Below are 15276 nucleotides of genomic sequence, written 5' to 3'. Positions count from 1 at the left end.
GCGATTGCATTTGTGTCTTCCTGTCAGCAATGTTACAGTTTGTATAACTGACAGAATGTCATCGCCTAAAGCAGAAGTGACTTCTGACGTTTCTCAAGGAAGTATTATAGGCCCTCTGCTGTTCCTAATCCTTATAAATGATTTTTCAGACAATCTGAGCAACCGTCTTAGATTGTTTGCAGTTGTTTCTGTCATTCAGCGTCTAGTAAAGTCATCAGAACATCAAAATCAAGTAAAAAAATGATTTAGTCAAGATATCTATATGGTCCGAGAAGTGGCAACTGACATTGAACAATAAAAAACAGTGTGAGGTCCTCCATATGAACACTAAAAACTAAAAACAGATGGTGAATAATGCAAATCTAAAAGATGCGAATTGAAATAAATACTTAAGGATAACAATCACGAACAACTTAAAGTGGAACGACCACATAGATGATGTTGTACGGAAGGCGAACCAAAGACTATGTTTTATTAGCAGAATACTTAGAAAATGCAACAAATTCTTTAGAGACTGGCTATACTACTATTGTCCTTCCTCTGCCACAATATTGCTGTGATGCATGAGGTCCTTACTGGATAGGGTTGACGGGCGATGTCGAAAAAGTTCTAAGAAGGGCAGTTAGTTTTGTGCTGTTGTGAGATAGGGGAGAGTGTCAACCAACTGTGATCCCGTAAGGAACCATTGCGCACAGCGACCGCAGGAAAAAAAAAGTGGTTCAGATGGCTCTAAGCACTATGGGACAACACCTGAGGTCATCAGTCCCATAGACATAGAACTACTGAAACCTGAGTAACCTAAAGGCATCACACACATCCATGTCCGAGGCAGGATTCGAACCTGCGACTGTAGCAGCAGCGCGTTTCCGGACAGAAGCGGCTTTCGTTCCTTAGTGGAGAAGATGTCACTGATTAGCGAGTTGGAGTAACAGTCATTAATACAAAGGCATTTTTCGATACCGTGAAATCTTCTCACGAAATTTCAATCTCCAACTTTCTCCTCTGAATGCGAAAATCTTCCGTTGACGCCCACCTACATAACAGAGATCAGAACTCGCATCGATGCTGCTGTTCGAGAGTACAATGGTAGAGAAATAGTCTGAAAATCATTCGATGAAACCTCAGCCAGACATTGATGTGTGATACGCGAATATCTCATATACATGTACTAGGTTCAAATGGCTCTGAGCACTATGGGACTTAACACCTATGGTCATCAGTCCCCTAGAACTTAGAACTACTTAAACCTAACTAACCTAAGGACGTCACACACATCCACACCCAAGGCAGGATTCGAACCTGCGACCGTAGCAGTCGCGCGCCTCCGGACTGAGCGCCTAGAACCGCTAGACCACCGCGGCCGGCATGTACTAGGTACGCTGTGATTAATAGCTTGGTTAGGTGGAGAAAGGGTGTATTATTCTTCCACGAGAGATATTGCGGCCACTAGGATTATGTGTTGAACGACTTGTGTGGTGGAACTTACGGATTACGATACCACCATAGTTCACCGTCATCATCTGAAGTCAAAATATCAGATTCCGGTAGTGTTGTAGATGGGCGACGAGAGTAAATTAACTTACTTGTGTCATTCTAACTGTTAAGTGTTCTTTATCCTGATGCATATGAGCTTTCATATTAGAAGACAAGCAAATTGATAAAAATAAATGATTTCATCAAGAATGAGGTACTTTATATGCAGCATGAAGTACTTTATGTAGTGTACAAGAGGCTTTGAATTACACGATCGTGCAGTAAGAATTGAACTACATTATGCCATGTACAAGGGGCCTTGAATAATGCTATCGTGAACTTATGGGTAAGTGTTGAGGTACTTTATGCAGTGTGCAGATTGCCTTGAATACGATCGTAATACACTCCTGGAAATGGAAAAAAGAACACATTGACACCGGTGTGTCAGACCCACCATACTTGCTCCGGACACTGCGAGAGGGCTGTACAAGCAATGATCACACGCACGGCACAGCGGACACACCAGGAACCGCGGTGTTGGCCGTCGAATGGCGCTAGCTTCGCAGCATTTGTGCACCGCCGCCGTCAGTGTCAGCCAGTTTGCCGTGGCATACGGAGCTCCATCGCAGTCTTTAACACTGGTAGCATGCCGCGACAGCGTGGACGTGAACCGTATGTGCAGTTGACGGACTTTGAGCGAGGGCGTATAGTGGGCATGCGGGAGGCCGGGTGGACGTACCGCCGAATTGCTCAACACGTGGGGCGTGAGGTCTCCACAGTACATCGATGTTGTCTCCAGTGGTCGGCGGAAGGTGCACGTGCCCGTCGACCTGGGACCGGACCGCAGCGACGCACGGATGCACGCCAAGACCGTAGGATCCTACGCAGTGCCGTAGGGGACCGCACCGCCACTTCCCAGAAAATTAGGGACACTGTTGCTCCTGGGGTATCGGCGAGGACCATTCGCAACCGTCTCCATGAAGCTGGGCTACGGTCCCGCACACCGTTAGGCCGTCTTCCGCTCACGCCCCAACATCGTGCAGCCCGCCTCCAGTGGTGTCGCGACAGGCGTGAATGGAGGGACGAATGGAGACGTGTCGTCGTCAGCGATGAGAGTCGCTTCTGCCTTGGTGCCAATGATGGTCGTATGCGTGTTTGGCGCCGTGCAGGTGAGCGCCACAATCAGGACTGCATACGACCGAGGCACACAGGGCCAACACCCGGCATCATGGTGTGGGGAGCGATCTCCTACACTGGCCGTACACCACTGGTGATCGTCGAGGGGACACTGAATAGTGCACGGTACATCCAAACCGTCATCGAACCCATCGTTCTACCATTCCTAGACCGGCAAGGGAACTTGCTGTTCCAACAGGACAATGGACGTCCGCATGTATCCCGTGCCACCCAACGTGCTCTAGAAGGTGTAAGTCAACTACCCTGGCCAGCAAGATCTCCGGATCTGTCCCCCATTGAGCATGTTTGGGACTGGATGAAGCGTCGTCTCACGCGGTCTTCACGTCCAGCACGAACGCTGGTCCAACTGAGGCGCCAGGTGGAAATGGCATGGCAAGCCGTTCCACAGGACTACATCCAGCATCTCTACGATCGTCTCCATGGGAGAATAGCAGCCTGCATTGCTGCGAAAGGTGGATATACACTGTACTAGTGCCGACATTGTGCATGCTCTGTTGCCTGTGTCTATGTGCCTGTGGTTCTGTCAGTGTGCTCATGTGATGTATCTGACCCCAGGAATGTGTCAATAAAGTTTCCCCTTCCTGGGACAATGAATTCACGGTGTTCTTATTTCAATTTCCAGGAGTGTATAATGCTGCACGGTGAGCGCAAGATCGCGCACGCAAGAGTAGTCTGAAATATAATGCTATAAGGTGAGCGTAAGATCATGTTTTATAATCAAACAACGGAAAATCCAGGATGGACTGTAACAATACCAGAGAAGGAAGCAGTAAGAATGCCATGTACAAGGGGCCTTGAATAATGCTATCGTGAACTTATGGGTAAGTGTTGAGGTACTTTATGCAGTGTGCAGATTGCCTTGAATACGATCGTAATATAATGCTGCACGGTGAGCGTAAGATCGCGCACGCAAGAGTAGTCTGAAATATAATGCTATAAGGTGAGCGTAAGATCATGTTTTATAATCAAACAACGGAAAATCCAGGATGGAATGTAACAATACCAGAGAAGGAAAGTTGCTACTCACCATATAGTGGAGATGGTGAGTCGCGATAGGCACAATAAAAGCATTCACACACTCATAGTTTTCAGCCATAAAGGCCTTTGCCAGCAATGCACGCACATGCACACACACTCACTCAAGCGCACACTCACTCAAGCGCAATACGGTGAAGGGAAACTTTCCTTCCATCCTAGATTTTCCATTCTCACTCAAGCGCAATACGGTGAAGGGAAACTTTCCTTCCATCCTAGATTTTCCATTGTTTCGTAATTGACAGGTGCCTCACACGTAGATCTCGACACTAACTTTATATATAAGTTTGTTAAAGGGAATCAGCTGCGAGAAAAGCTGCCAGGAAGAATTTTGCAGTCATCAGCAAATGGTATGAAATCGTGGGGTGTATGTTGGCGAAAAGCATAGTGTGCGAGTCGCGGTCGCTAAATCGATGGAGAGGCGACGCCAGAGCACCGTCAATAGCGTCAGAACGCCATAAAGAGACTAGAGTGTTGGAAGTGAGAGTGACAGTGGTAGATAATATGGGAGTGCAGCAGGAATAATGAAAAAAAGAAAATATGTGATAACTCAAAGAGAATAATTATAGCGCTATTGTTACGTTTGCCAACGACATTGCCGCAACGATAACGTAGATTCCTGTCAGATGACGAAAGTTAGGACTTGGATGACCATCCTGGTCTGTGGAGCGCTATTGGCAACTGGGGTGCTCTCAGGTCTTGTGAGGTCAATTGAGGAGCTACTTGACTGAGTAGTAGCGGCTCTGGTACGAAAGCTGACAAAGGACAGGAAAATGGTGTACTGACCACATGCCCCTCAATACCCGCATTCATTGACCTCTGTCGGCTAAGAATGACACTGTGACTGGTTGGGACTGTTGGGCCTTCCGAGGATTGTTCGGGCGGAGTATTATTTCGTTTGACTTCTTACCAACGAATCAACTTCAGGAATCGGTCGACGCACTCTAGCTGAACTCACCATAATCTTAAAGGTAACGCTGGCAGACTATACTCATGTTTAACTAACTCTGTCCGAACAGGTCGTGGAAGGCCCAACGGTACCGACCGGCCGCCGTGTCATTCTCAGCCCACAGGCGCCACCGGATACGAATATGGAGGGGCATGTGGTCAGCACACCGCTCTCCCAGCCGTATGCCATTTTACGAGACCGGAGCCGCTACTTCTCAATCAAGTAGCTCCTCAGTTTTGCCTCACAAGGGCTGAGTGCACCCCGCTTGCCAACAGCGCTCGGCAGACCGGATGGTCACCCATCCACGTGCTAGCCCAGCCCGACAGCGCTTAACTTCGGTGATCTGTCGGAAGCCGGTGTTACTACTGCGGCAAGGCCGTTGGCATATTCATGTTTACAGAATAATTTTTCCAAGACAGACTCAAAAAATTCCCTGTTCACAGCTGAAAGTTTGTGCAGCGATCAAGTTACACCACATGAAGAAAAGAAATAGAGTCAATTGAAACATTTAAAAATTGACATTTAATACTTCATAAACTGCTTAATAAAATGTAGCATTACGTTTGGTTTCACATGTCATGATTTTAACACAGAAATACAGTTTGTAACGAAAGGGCACGTGGTATACCACGCCAGGAAAAATAAAACCAAAACATTTTAATGATTTTAAAAAAAAAGGACCAGAGATTCGCTGCCATTCCTAAATAAATTCAGTCCGATGAAGCAGCCTTTTGCTTTCTTATGTCATGTTTTACCGTAACAGTAATTTCTGAGAGCATTTCTCTTGGGGAAAAAAAGCGGTCAGGCTAATATAATTTAAAAACGGATTAAAACGGCTCTGACCATAACAAAATATCTATTTACAGTGGTTACTGGTTTCGATGAGAATGTGACCCTCTTCAGACCATTTATATCACGATGGTAGGTGTGGTGGTAAACGTCAGCAGCTCAAACAGTGACGCTGAGCAGCTGACATTCGTGGAGTCACCACATATGCTCCGCTCACATTCTGACCGAAACGGTTAACCATTGCAAATAAATATTTTATTGCGGTCAAGACTATGTTTAATCTGTTTTGAAGTGTTTTACAATAACGAATTACATATGTACGTTATGCCTGTTTCCCTAGTGCTGAGTTGTTACAAAAAGGGGCTGGTCTTCGCGTTGCCTTCTTTATAGTACAAGAGTATCAAAATACCAGTAAATAAGTTCACCGAAGGGAATATCAGTCATTCCCTTCACACTGGCCTCTTTCGAACGCTGTAGATGATGAAGAACTTGTACCATTCGTCATATCAGCCTCCACCACTGAAGTGACTCATTATTGTGAAGTGGTACGTGCCATTCGGTGCTCAGTAAGATATGTCGACGATTTAAGGTGGCAGAAAAGAGCTATCGTGTTTGGGAATACTCGCGAATACACTGTGAATGAAGTTGTCTGATTTCTTAGGCGTATCGACGTGCATATTTCGAAGTGTCTGCATGGATTCATGTATTCCATAGTTTAGAACATGGAATGGAGCCTTATCAAAGGCAATCGGTTTCAGACCCGACAGAAATTACAAGTCCCTGTCTGTCGGTTTCCTAGTGAACACTACCAAAGAAACTGCATGATATGGGACTTTGGAGTGGGGTACCTAGCTGAAGGCAGTTACTGACAGCAGCACGTCTTCCAGTGGGCCAAGTAAGTGTAGAGAGATACATCACCGAACATACACGCTCGTAATTACTGGCAGAATGTCAAAGCCACTTTTCCATCTCACTCTCCGAGGTCAGTTCTGGCAGAATTCTTTTCTCCCCCTCCCTGCCTCTAACCTCCTTAAATTGTCGAACCCTAAAATATTTTGTTGCCGGCTGCATTATCACCTTCTTTTTTTTCTGTCGACACGTGTTGTGGTTTCCTAGACCACACCTCGTAAACTACGTATCTGTTTCCTTCAGTACAGAACAATATGCATTTGCAGGAACCTGTCCCTTTTAACGATCCTAAGTTTCAGTAAATTATTAGTCGATGAATGGAGCTAGGTGACGGTGACACAGATCGAGAAATAGACGAAAAACATGACGATTTTACAATAGCCAGTGATAATGGTTCTGTTACTGCACGATGAAGCAGAGGAAAAACTTCGGGACCAACCGGTTTCTCCAACAAAATATTTGAAGCGTTAGTTAAAATCGAATGTGTTCTGAGTGGTGTTAAACAAAAATTAATATCCCTTCAGTGAATGTCAACTTTACAGACTTTCTCTTTGTACCTATCGAGGGCTAGTTTTGTGTCGCAAGTTTAAATACACGAATTAACTTTTATGCGAAAATTTACTTGCTAAAGAGATATTGTAACGTTTGAGAGCGTAAAATTCAGTTCTATAACTGTTCGTTTATGTGTACTGTTTAAAAAAAGTACACAAAAATATGTGATTTTATGCAATAAAAACTAAAATACTTCAGTCTTTATTTGCGCAGTAATATCAACACGATCGTTCTAAACTACACTTCAATAACCGCAAAATCAAATGTTATCTAACTTAAATTAAAAATTTCAGATGCTTTGCACCCTGAATGTAGGTTTAAGCATAGAGATCCCGTATGCCTTGTAGTATGAAGAATGCAGAAATGTGACCTCATGAATTAACGGTTAAAATGATGGAAATATGGTTTACTCTGTGAAGATCGTTTATTGATATCTAGCGCGGAATTAATTTTTACCTGTATGAGACTTGAAGTGTTAATGTATACTGTCTGTCACTAAATAAATAAACATATAAATGAGTAAGGCTCTACAGTTTTCTGCAACACAATCGGCCAAAAGTATTTCTATACAGACCTTCTGTAGGGGTGTTCCTGATACCCTGTGTACAGAAGAGACAAGGAATAACGAGAGTGATTTTACCATGAACAAAGTTTTCTGAAAACAGGGAAGATCAGTCACGAAATATTCTTCCATGTAAACAAAAGAAAAAATAGGATTTCTGCATTTCCTTTATTCATCATTTACCCTTACGGATTTCTGGGGTGAACAGCAAATAAATACCTTGTTTATGCTTCGAGAAATTGAAACTAACAACATAAACATGAATTAATTCATGCATTTAACTTTTACACTTGATACTGCAGCAAATGGCTAAGTTTATTATTCAGATGCTGTACAATATCTATTTTAGGTCTTATAATGGTGCAGTAGTATTATACAAAAAAGCTCTTATTACAGTACACAATAAGAACACAATGTTTGTTTGTTTTTTAATAATAGACCATTAATGAAGCATTAATCCCAAGCAAGCACAAAGTTTCTGACTTGTTGCTCATTATGCGCTAACACTGAAAAAAGTGTGTTTTTGGGCATCGTTGCGGTTGATATGTTAGATACAACAAATATTTAATTGCTTTTTAAATTCCGTAGTTCATTATTTCGAAAGTTATACAAGTCTTTATAATAAGTGAGTCTACGTTTTCCACCTATAATTGCTACGTTTCTCGTTAGCGAAGAAGGGGACTGGTATACGAACATGTGGAGCCACATTTGTTCTTAAAAACTGGATCATGATCGATTCCACAAAAAATTTGCAGGAACAGACACAGCAAAATGTTTCATTTGGGGAACGACAAATATCACGATGTATCTTTGGCTAACTTTTTGTGATACACAGCAAACAGGCAAGAAATATGTTGTCTCCAAGGAGACTGAAATCTGAAAATATTTGAACTCGACGTGACTGTTTACACGTAAGGCACCATTTGTATTTTTAAGTATCAGCGTGTATGTCATATGTTAAAGGATGCAGAATTCCATACTTATTGCGGATCCACTAAACATTTTTTATTTGGTTCAAATGGCTCTGAGCACTATGGGACTTAACATCTGTGGTCATCAGTCCCCTAGAACTTAGAACTACTTAAACCTAACTAACCTAAGGACATCACACACATCCATGCCCGAGGCAGGATTCGAACCTGCGACCGTAGCAGTCGCGCGGTTCCGCACTGCGCGCCTAGAACCGCTAGACCACCGCGGCCGGCTTTTTATTTGCACATGAAGAGTTTGAGGGAAGTGAGATAACGTTCTGTTTGAGTTACAAATATGTATATAACCGGAGTTGAAAAATATTTCCAGAAAATTTTGCATTTCTTTTCTTGGAAGCCGTGTAGCTGCAGAAAGGCTGAACTTCGGTTGTCGAGGACTACAGTCGGCTAACAGTGCTAACAGTGCGTGTGTCTTCAACGTTAAGACAACGAAAAATATTACGTTAAATTTACAGACCAAACAGTAGCCTGCTTACAGACTTTTTCTTTAAATTTCTAACACACACGAGGCAGCAGCTCCAGTGTGTGGTTGTTCCGATAAAAGCACAGCGGACGCGGCCCTGTGCAAGAAATTTAATAACACAATGCAACACAACAACAGGTGTCCGGGGATAAGACAGGAAGTCTCAATCTGTTGTGCATGGATAATGATGCAAACGTAAGCTGGCAGTGAGAGAAAACCATGCACATCGCATAATTGTTAGTCTAAAAATTCAAGATCTTTACATATTTTAGCTATTTCCACCTATTAAGGTCTTATGGTATGTGTACTGATGAACCAAAACGCTTAAAAGCGTGGTGGTTCACGTTTAAAACACAATATAGCAGCGATTTAGCGTGACATGGATTCGGCAAGTCCTTCGTAGGTTTCCAGACTATGTTCCATCAGATGTTTACCCACAGGCCTTTCAGATCCAGTAAATTACGCGGCAGTTTGTGCACGGAGCTCTCACTCGATAGGGTCCCAGATGTTTTCCATCTGGATCTGATTAGATTGATTTGTTGACCAAGATATGAACGTGAGTTGACGATCATGTTCCACAAACACTGTAGCACAGTTCTGGCCCCCAACACGGACAGTTTACCTCTTGTATGATGCCATCTTCATCATCGGGAAAGACATCAGTATGGGCAGGGATCAAGGTAGTCAGAAATTACGTTGACGTGATGCCTTCAGTTGCTACCGAAAGTCCTATGGAAAACCAGGCGTATGTTCCTAGTAATATAATACTGCCCCCATTAGTCACGGCATCCATGGGGCACGGCATGTTTCGAGCACACATTCGCCTGAGTAGGCCGTAATCGGATACCACCATCGACCTGGTTTAAAAATAAACACGATTCATCTGCCCAGACACGGTCCGTTGATCCGCCCTCCAATCTCAATGTTCTCGTATCGCAGTTGGTGACGGCGTTGCGTCGACATGAGGGAGCATAGGAACGTGTAGAGGTCGCCTACTGAGGTCCCCTTATTCAGCAATGCGCATAATTCCATTTTTTCCGGAACACTTGTGCCTGCACCAACATCCTATTCTGCCGTCAAGGCTGTCACAGAGGCCGCACGTCCCGTCCGACTTGAGAAAGAATGTCTCTGACCTCCATGTTCCACGATGAGATATAGGTGTCCATTAACTTCGCGCTCACACGTGATGTTACCGCCGTTCACCCACATGATTCGAGCACCCTTTCGCATGAATGATGGCGTAATCGGACACGACAATCGATCTGGTATAACAAGAAACGTGGTTCATCCAGTCAGGAAGCACAATTCCGTTGAGCCACAGACAAATCTCGATGTTCCAGTGCCCAGTGCAATCGTAACTGACGATGCTCATGACAGTAGGACCCGAGCAGCCGAGCAGAATCGTCATTTCCGATATGCTAATTCCCATGCTTCAGGCCATAACAATCTTCTCTTTGTCAGAGTCACTTATCTCAGTGGACTGGCCTATTTACAGCGTGTATCATGTCTGGATTGCTTTCCTGTTCGTCTCTGATCCACTTATACAGGGTGTTTCATAATTTCTATTACTGGCTTCTATGGGATCAAAGGGTACTTAGTAAATAAAGTTTTGATAAGAAATCAACATTCGAAAACGTACCATTTGGATATAAAATGTCTCAAGAGCAAAGCCCTTTCTCTCACTTTACGCTGTGCTACATAGTGGAAGAGCTGCATAACGCATGTACCGAGAACGTCTTCCAGATCGCCTCAGTCCATTATATACAATTTACGTACGACTCAGCAATGGCTGCGAGAATCTGGTACGTTCCCAACTAGGAAGGATGACTGCGATGCGCCATGGACGCGTACCAGGGTTTGTGGACCATGTGTACGACAGTATGCATGGCAGATAAACCTTGTGCATGGCACAGCAGGATCACCACACGGAGCAGCTCCCGTAGCACATAGGTCAGACACTATTGTCTCCACTGTGTGCGTACTCTGAAGCAAGATATTTGAAAGTGAGCAGATATTCGTACTTATTTTACACTCAAAGGATACAGTTCCAGGCATGGATTCTCGGATGAATCATTATGTACTAACTCCCCTCTATAACCTCTAGAAATTGTTAGAGGAACATAGAGCTGTATGTAGGTCCTTTTCCGCATCACGTGCCTGGCAATGCTGACAGGGCACATACAGTCTCACAGTGGGCAGCGGTTATAATGTTTCGGCTCATCTGCATATATCCTCATATCATGGTTTATCCTACAATGTTATGCTGTAAGACTTCACAAATTCGTCTTACTACCAGCCATCCACCCAGTCACCCACACAATCTCCCACTCTACCACCCACCCACGCACCAACACACACACACACACACACACACACACACACACACACACATTGACGTAAATGGCAAATATTACACCAAAAAGCAGCGGTCTGTTTCTACTAAACTTTGAGGTATTGAGAGATGGCAGGCCACTTTCTCACTTTAAAAACATTGTCAGTCAGATTAACATTCATATTCTAGTCATGATATCGGTGCTTCCCAGTACTGTATTTGCTATATGTAGTTAATGAAATTTTACGTGAGGAAACTGTGGGCAGAATGTTCATCCATCTGCATGTGCAGCCTGTAGAGGAGCCAGGGACCGTAGTGAAACAGGGAGAGAGATGAACTGGGGGCCACAAGTGCTGAGAGCAGCGTCTTGGCTGTGAGAGTGATTCTCACAACCAGCACTCAGTGGATCGTACCTGCAGAGAGACTTCTTCCTGGCTGATGCCCTCTCATCCTTCCGCTTATGGTTGGAGAGTAGGGTGTCGGTTTGTAAAACATTTCACCTGGGCCAGGCAGCAGTCCATCATGAAGGTGGCCAGTTGGTGGGAAGTGGCTGGAGGAAGCCATAAAAGAAACACTGCTGTAAGCTGATCTTTTGTGCAAATGGTGGGAAGGTCATAAAACTATGTCATTCTCATGTTACAAGCTGGGACGATACGGACGGAGTGTCTGGTGCAAGTGTTTAGTAGAGGAAAATCTGTAAACCCCCTGACGCCAGAAAGTCACCAGGTATTTTTAGCGAAAGGAAAAAGAAAACCGTATGTTTCGTGGACATGACTCTCTGGGAAGCATAACAGCTTTCGTTCAGAAGCTAGAAATGGTCGACTCGGAAACATTATGTCTCTCCATGAATGAGGGACTGTGGTCCTATCTAGGTAGATGTTTTTGTCAAAACATGGCCCTGCTTACCGTCGTGAGAACGACACGTTGCTAGTCTTTTTTCAGAAAAGAGTGTTGCTGATTTTGTCCTCTCAGGACCCCCAAAGTGGAGGTTTTCTCTTCCAGCGTGGGACCCCACTGTTGTGTCGGATTGTCTACAAGGCCAACCGAACAGTCAAGAGGGAACATTCAGTGAGTGGAGGATAGTTATGTTGGTTTGTGAAATGTGGGGGCAGTTTCGCTTTTGCTAATTCGGCTTCTGTACTGAGGATTCTTGGAAAGTGGTTGTGTTTCTTTGTCTCCTTGGTCTTCTGGTCACCCCTGGTGAATAACTTCAGGTCATTCCATAGTGAGTGAGACTTGTGGTCTGTATCGTGTGGTGGACTAAGAGCCAGTGGCAGTTTCCAGCTGTACCGACAGTGGAACTGCATATCATCTCAGACATATCGATTGTCACGATGGTGAACTTATTCGTCCTGAGTTGACTGTTTGCTGTTTGACATTTCCAGCATGCATGCCTATGAGTTAAATTGGTCTGGTCAGAGCAGTGAATGGGTGCACCTCGCACTGAAATCTGCTGGGATTACAGGGCCCTGATAGGAAAGTTTCCCACGTCCTGATATCAGCACGCCAGACTGCGTAGTTTGCAAATTTTTGTGGACGGAGGAGAACTTTACAGCTGCTGCAGTGCACCGCTCCTCGCCCAAAGCGCTGTTTTCTGCTACTGCCTCAATCAAAATGAAAGGGCAAAGTATTGCTTCACGGCGTGAGATTGCTAAATGGTATTCACAGCTCCCTGTTCTCATCTGAACCATAGTTTATTGTATGCTTGATATGAGTTGATTCCATTTCAATAGAGTTGGGCCTTACAGTGGATTCGCGTAAACAAAATCAGATTGCCCTGTAAAATAGATTAATTCAAGGGAGTATTTGTATAGCATCCACCCTAATGTGTGCTTTGCTAAATAAACTATTTCCTTTTCTTATTTGTGTTTGTCAGTTTTGTGTAAGATCTATCAGCTAGCTGTAGTTACAAAAGGATTAATGAAACTTGTGGTTATTTTATAAAATTAAATACTCCACTGTTCACATTCATTCTCCTTCAATTATTAACTTTTTTATTTTATTGCCATGTTAAGGGTATACCATCAATTTTAAGTTCAGTGTTATTAAATTAATTAATATGATTATTAATTTGAGTGACATGAACCATAGGCAACATAAATGCTATGAGTAAATTCACTAATTCATATTTAAAAATTTAGGGTGTAGCTCATGATTTGAGCATTATTGAGAAGATAATACCATTCTTTATGTAAAAATAGTAACATTTAGCATCATTTAGACATCTATTTATGATTAAAGTAAGTGACGGCTTGCAGTGTTCATCACATAACTGGTACTAAATGATAAAACTTCCAATCCATCTGGAACAACTGAAAGAGATGTGACACCCACCTTCATGAATAAACTGTTTTATTCGTTGTAGTATGGACACAAACAGCCTCTGAATATTATCCTCCAGGAATTCCCTGCAATGTATGAAACACACGCTGTCAAGTCATTAAGGCTGCTGACTGGAAGCTAGTTCCTGAGTATTCTATGTCTTCACATTACTTCAAAAGGTGACAATAGTATGAGAGCATCCTAGGACTTCAAGTAATAATAATAATAATAATAATAATAATAATAATAATAACAATAAACCCCGTGGACGCCCGGGAAAAGAATAGGCCTCCGGTATGTTCTGCCAGTCGTAAAAGGCGACGAAAAGAACAAACCACTAATAGGGCTAACCCCCCTTTTAGTGTGATTAGTTGGTTCCGGACAGAACTAAAGAAGCCTCGGACAAGCGCCGTCATGGTCGGGGACAACGTTCGAACCCTATGCCCGCCCACAATGGTAACGACACTGCTAGCCAACTGGAAAATGATTTAAATCCAAATAGAGGTGTTTTGCAGGATGTGCTTCCTGCAACCACCCTAGAAGGAAAACAAAGACAGAGGTTGAGATGGTCAGATGAAGTTAATCGACACCTCATGTTCTGTTATTACCAAGCAACAAACCTAGGAACCAACACAACTGGATACAGATCACAAGTATACACAACATTTATTATCAGTTACCCAGAATTAAAATTTTTAACAGAACAACGACTAGCTGATCAGATCCGTGTAATAATCAAAAATAACAGGATACCCCAGTCAGAATTAGAAAACATCAAACAACAAGTACAACAAATACTGGAACAAAATAATGTGCAATCAGAAGAAGAAGAAAATACAGTAATGGACTCAAACATCTCAGAGCAAACAAACAAAGAACAACACGCATCAATTAAACAATCAGAGGAAAACGAAATCTTAAGACAGCCACCAGAACAAGCTCAAACAGAACTCCAAGTAACACACATGTTAGATATACACTGCTGGCCACCGTAAATGCAACACCAAAAAAGACAAGAGGTAGCACAACAAGATTTATTTTGTAGATAACATGTTGACCAAGTATCAAATGATTACGTTTACAGACGTCTGTGACATGTGGTTCCTGCCAGAATCAGTAGCCAGAGTAGCCGCCATTGTTGGAGATCACCGCTGCCACACGTCTCGGCATTGAGTCAAAGAGACGTTGGATGTGTTCCTGGGGTACAGCAGCCCAAGCAGCTTCCACACGTTGCCAAAGATCATCTGGTGTGGCAGCTGGGGATGTAATCTGGGTCACTCGTTGAGCAACCATGGACCACATGTTTTCTATCGGCGAAAGATCCGGAGAGCGAGCCGGCCAGGGAAGCAATTCAATCTGTTTATTGACGAAGAACCTTTGGACAATGCGTGCCACGTGTGGTCGCGCATTATCCTGTTGAAATATGGCTGTGGCCGAGCCCTGAAGGTAAGGAAGGACAACTGGCTCCAGCACCTCGGATATGTAGCGCCGGCTATTTAAAGTACCGGCAATGCGTACTAGAGGCGTGCGAGAGTAATATCCAATACCGCCCCATACCATAATACCCGGTGCAAGACCAGTGTGGCGGTGCATAATACAGCTGTCCAGCATCCTCTCTCCACGGTGACTCCACACTCGAATCCGACCATCGTGGTGCTGCAGACAGAAGCGTGCCTCGTCAGTAAAGACAACGTCATTCCATTC

This window comes from Schistocerca nitens, chromosome 6 (genome assembly GCF_023898315.1).
Source record: "Schistocerca nitens isolate TAMUIC-IGC-003100 chromosome 6, iqSchNite1.1, whole genome shotgun sequence".
Classification (NCBI taxonomy): Eukaryota; Metazoa; Arthropoda; class Insecta; order Orthoptera; family Acrididae; genus Schistocerca; species Schistocerca nitens.
This window is presented reverse-complemented; position numbering follows the sequence as displayed.